Raw genomic sequence first — 6,000 nt, forward strand, 5'->3', positions numbered from 1 at the left:
TGATGTCAACCAAGAGGTCAGTCATCTTGAGATTCCAGGTTGAAAATGAAGGCAGTCAGGGTGATCAGGGTCTAAAAGCTCTATTTCAATTGATGCTTGGCTGGAGTCCTCTCACCTGCTATTCTAGCATTTCTTTGGGGAACTACTGGGGGGCTCAACATTTGATGTCCTTGGACAAGAGAAGTAAAGGAGATTGGAATTGGATTTTGCCGGTGCAGAATCAGGAGCAGCTGGTAACAAATGGATAATTGCCTTTCTGTGAAGCAGTATCAGTCAGTTTCAGGTAGAAAAATAATGTTCCAATAAAACACTTCTACAGGCTCTTTCAAGTTCAAGTCTTGTAGTTTCAGTTTGCCTCGACAACAACGCTGCAACAGTATTTCTTGTCATCTGACAAAAACCCGAGTTCTGAGAGAGAAGTAAATACCTTCATTTCTCTTAAATGATTCAACTCAGATGGATGTGCTACAGTTACCAATGTCCTCAGGCCGCTAAATCATAGAGCAGGGAAGGGAATTCTGATTGCCCCATAGCCCAGAAACACAGAACTTTGTGTTTCATTACTGTAAACCCAGGGAAAAGAGGTTATGGTATCCAAACGTAGGCAAACTGTCACTGATATTCAGCCCAATGCAAACATTTCTGTAAAAATGAAATCAAATTATGCAGCTATTAAAGAATAAAAGGGCTTTTCCACCCTCAATCCCTTTGGGGAAGGCATCAGTGTTGTCGTAATATTTGTGACCCTTGAAACATCTCCATCAACATGCAGACACATTTGCATTCAGTCTCAATTATATGGAAGGAGAACCTGAATAGGGAAATTATAAACCTGTTTGCTACATAATAGAATGCTGGAATGGCAGGGCTTTCCTTTAAGACTTGACAAAGGATAGATCTGGGGAAATTATGAGGCACTGCAACATCCTACATAATGTGACAAAATAGTGAAGTTTAGCTATGTTGGGAGAAAATAAAACTGAAAATAGAAATTGCTTCTAATATATGGATCCATGGTGAAATATTAGACAATGTTATTATGTTTTGGGCTGTAACCTGAATTTTTTAGTTCACTATCCAACTGGTGGTGGCATTCATTTAACAGCTATATATACTCAATAACTTATCCTTCTCTAGTTTGTCAAATAAAAAGCGACAATCAACGGGGAACACATTCTGTTGTGTATTTTTCTTCCTCAAATGTCTGGATATTGACTTGTCGTTATTCCTAAGGTCCACATATCGGCAAACTCTGGCCTCTGGAGTCTTCATTGGGAATATAGTGAGGGGTCCTTTTACCTCCCACCTCCTGTGTTCATGCCTCTGTCTCTGGCTAGTACATTTTCCCACCATATTTTGCTGGTGTGACTGTTCCTTGGTCCCAGACTCTACTGACCTGTGTTCTTCCCTCTCTTCAAATGCGCTGTACCCAAAGATGCTTACAGACTCCTGGGGAAAGTCCTAAAGTCCACTTTGATATTGACACCCAGAAAGACACGGAAAGAAAACTTCCCAAAAGAAGACAATGAAACAGAATGAGAAAGTATAAGGCACATTCTTGATAGGACATGGAATGTTACTGGAAGGACAATTACCCAACATTCAGTGCTCCACCTCTCACCACTAACCAGAGGTACCTTGCCAGCAGCTGACTTTCCACTCTGAAAGATTGTCTACCTCTGGGCTGGTGGTGGTAGTTCTCTCCCACCTCCTTTCCAGAACCTACCTTATTGAAGCTCATATTTCTTTATTTCAAGCCTGTAACAGGTGGACAACCAGAGAACAGCAGCAAATAGGAAAAACTATTATAGTCATTTCAATGTAACTTTTCAGAATGAGCAAGAGTTCGTGATTAAGGACATGAACTGACACCTCTTGGCTCTTACTCTTGTCTTAGGCGACATTGTCTTACTGCTAAATCCTGCACCCATTGTTCTTTGTTATAAACAGTCCAACTAAGTATTCTACAGTGGTGATGCTGGACTTTTACATAGAATGAGCCCAAGTGCAATCCCATCTTGCTGAAGCCTTGGTGAAATTTTCTACTTTTCATTGTAGAATGAAAAAGAATTACATGGCCTGTTACAGCACTTGTCCGTTCCCACAGACCCACATGTGCCTTCCACTAAATGACTTCCAGAAGCCTTCTCAGCACCGTTCCTTCCACCTTTATTGCTTCCATTCTATTTCTCTGCTGAACTTTTCCCTTTCGATGTTCCCCCGTGTCAAAATTGTTATGTCATAGTCTAACTTAACTATTTATTTTTGTACTTGTCTTTTTCTTTTCAACAGGACCCTTGATTTTTTTTTCCTTTTGATAATGACTTTGATCTATCATACCTCATTTTTCATTCAAACAACTTGCTTTTTTTGTTCATTTTGATCTACTTTATCTTTCTCAGAATGTAACTCTCCATTTCAGGGTAAGTTCTCACAAGGGAAAATCCCTTTCCACCTACTTCCAACCATATGGATTTGAAACTTTCCTGTGGACCAAGCTTTCTTCTTCCCTCTGCTACAGTGAAATCAAAGAACACCAAACAGCCTCAGCTTCAACTGTACACATGGGACCATGAGCAGAGCTGCCTCTTCTGCATCTTGACATAAATCAATCTCTTTCAGACTCTTTGACCCCTGCCATTTGATGCAGCCATTACTAGGAAAGGTCAGTGTCACCAGGCTGTTAATTGCGTTGGCCAGAGCCACATGCAAAAAGCACAAAGAGACTTGGAAGCAGGTATATTTTGTCCATCCTCATTCTGCATTTGAACTAAGGTTGCAAATCTCCTACAAGGTCACAATGCCCATGGTCTCTGCCCCTCACCATGCCTTCAGTGTTTGTCCCTTAGTGTCTGGCCCATCTCATCGCTTCCTGTTCATTTTCACCTCTATCTATGATACGCTGTCAGCCACTTGACTCTGTCCCCATTTTTGTAGCCTGATCTCCATTTCCCTTTTTTATGCTGTTTCCTCTGTGATGTTGCCTAGGTACCTAGAGCTGCACTCAGTCAGGCTGCCCATCACGCCATCCATCATCTCTACAAAGGTTGTTGCTCCCCCATGTGCTGCTTATGTTGGGATAAGGAAAGAGTGTGACTAATGTTTCTAAACTAATTAGGCTTATGTGAGATCCTGCACACTATGATCTAATTAGAAAGAATGATTAATCTAATAATCAGTTTTTGATTCTACTCTTTTTTTTTTATTTTTTGGGAAGATTGAGAGAAAGTCTTACTCTGTAGGCCAGACTGGCCTTAAACTTTCAGCGATCCTCCTCTCTCAGCCTCCCAAGTGCTAGGATTCCAGGCATGCATACCATGCCTACCTGGTTCCATTTATTTATTTGTTTGTTTATTTTTATGCATATGAGTGTTCTGTCCTCTGTATGTGTATATACCATGTGTGTTCAATGCCTATGGAGGTCAGAAGAGGGCATCAGATTCTCTGGAACTGGAGTTACAGGTGATTGTTAGCCACTATGTGGGTCCTGGAAATCTAACCTGGGTTCTCTGCAAGAGCAGTCAGCATTCTTAACCACTGAGTCAGCTGTCCAGTCCCTCCATCTCTTCTTTTTAATGATGTATTTTAGATTCATTAGCCCCCTTTGCCTTTAAGGGTGAAACTCCATCCCTTGTGAACCATCTTCCTAATCCATTTGATTTAGTCATAAATGGCAAAGTCCACTGAATCTCTCAGTATCACTTGGTTTCAATTTTCTTATTCATTAAACAAAACAAAAACAAAAAAGAGGACTAACTTCACCATCACCCTCTTTCCAACCAAAAGTGACAAGTCTGAAAACATTTATGAAAGGGACTGTTGGTAATGACTGCTTTTCTTCTACCTTTTACAAATGATTATTATTAGGTCCATCACTTTGTTTTTCATACGCTGCTAGAAACTGTGGCCAAAGGTTTCTTTTATTCATGATTAGCAGTGCCGTGCATGGTGGTGCACATCTGCAATCCTACCACTTGGGAGACTGAAGTAGGACAGTCATAAGTTCAAGGCCAGCCTAAGCCACATAACAAGAGTCTGTCTCAGGAGAAACAACAACTTACCCACACTCCCCCAAAGCCCACCAATGTTAACTGGCCACCAAATCTTTCTTTTCTCTCCAAAGTAGTCATTTGTCAGTGTTAGGGAAGTGTCATTGCCCTTGAACTGCGTGACTGTGTATCTCTTCCTGTGTTCCCGGAAGTCCTGACATTTCCCCTTTCATGAGCTCTAAGACCCTATCTTTTCTGGTTTCTGAAATAATTCTGCAAGGGGAGAAAAAAAAAACAGTTAAAAAGCTCTTAATAACCGTTCCTAAGTTGAGGTTATCCTAATCCGTTCATTTTATCCCTTTAATTTGCAGGCCTACCCCCCACCTTGAATAGTAAACTATAGCTGTAAAGAGACTCATTCCTGTGTTAACCATTGCTTCTCTCAGCTCTTTGATCCGGTCCAGATGCTGTATTTCCTTTGACATGTGCTATTTTCTGTGACTTATCACTCTCTGGGTTTTCTGCCTCCTGCACCAGTCCCTGATTTTGCAGAAGGCACTTCTGAATCCTTTTTACAGAGAATGTACCATTTACATCCATTTGCACATGGGTGGGGGTGGGGGTGTTGCTTCTTGCCTTGTGATCAGTCACTCCAGCACTTTTGAATCCAAGGTTTGCCTGAAGGCTGCTTTGTGAACTGGCCTCTGTGGTCCTTATAGGAAATGGTCAGCCTTGATTTCTGGGAATTCACTTAGACTCTAGGTATCTTCTCAACTCCCTTTTGTCTTCTGAACTCCCACACCTTAAAAAATGATCCTTTTTTATTTGGCTATACATATATATATATATGATTTACCATCATAACCATTGAGTGTGTTAAGTACAATGACAATGGTGATCTAGACCCATCCTCTCCATTCATGTCCAGTATGATTCTAGCATCCCAAACAGAACCCCCTCACCATACACTTACTTAAATACTAGCTTTCCACTCTCCTGCCTCCTGTCCCTAGCTAGCACTATCCAGCTTTTTGTCTCTGTGAATTTGAATACCCTAGACACTCAAGTAGGAAGAATATTGTCAAACATGTTCTTTTAGAACTGGTTTATTTCACCCAGCACAATAACGCTTTTAAGCTTCAATCACATCGTACAATGTCTTAGAATTCCTTTCCTCTTTAATGAGGACTAATATTCCATTATATAATTTACGTACACACATATATACCATGTCTTATTCTTCATTCGTCAGCCAGTGAACAGTAAACCTGCTTCCACTCTTCTGCCATTGTGAACAATTGTGTTATAGACCGACGTGGTATGCAATTACCTGCCTGGCATGCTGCTTTCAATTTTGCTGAGTGTCCATCTACGGGTGGAATTTTCTAGATCACAAGGTGATTCCAATTTTGACTCTTTGAAGAGCTTCCAAGTCCTTCCCATAATGACTCTGATTTTGTGCATTCCTGCCAGCAACATATGCGAAGTCCAACTTCTTTGCATCCTCACCGATATTTGTTATTTTTCTGGGTCTGCTCTTGTTTGCAGCAGTGGGTATCCTAAGAGACTGTAAAGAAAAAGGATCCTTTATGAAGCAGCCCTCTTATCTTAGGTAATTCTCTTGTACAGGAACCTGCTTCTCACTCTCCTTGCTCTTTCTGGTTCTTCTTGCCTTTTTGTCCTTCGATGAAGCCAGTTTCCCCCATTTCCTCTCACAGCAGCAATCAGCTATTCTCCACTGGCTGTTTCCCTTGTCTTCTTTCAAGCTTTCTGTGCTTGAAATCCTCCTGACCATCTGCCTTGACGTTTACTGTGACTCCACCTGGATGCATCCTGGTTTTCTCAGATTCCCTGGCCTCAAAGTTGACCCACTCGTACCTTTTCCTTTCTCGTGGCAGAGAGCACATTTGAAGCACCCTCACTCATGACCAACCTTCCAGAGAGACCACATTCAGTCTCCCCCAGACACAAGGTACTGCAAGGCCCTTGTTGGCTCAAGTGACCCTTTGAC

This window comes from Nannospalax galili, unplaced genomic scaffold (genome assembly GCF_000622305.1).
Source record: "Nannospalax galili isolate Female #2095 unplaced genomic scaffold, S.galili_v1.0 scaffold146, whole genome shotgun sequence".
Taxonomy (NCBI): domain Eukaryota; kingdom Metazoa; phylum Chordata; class Mammalia; order Rodentia; family Spalacidae; genus Nannospalax; species Nannospalax galili.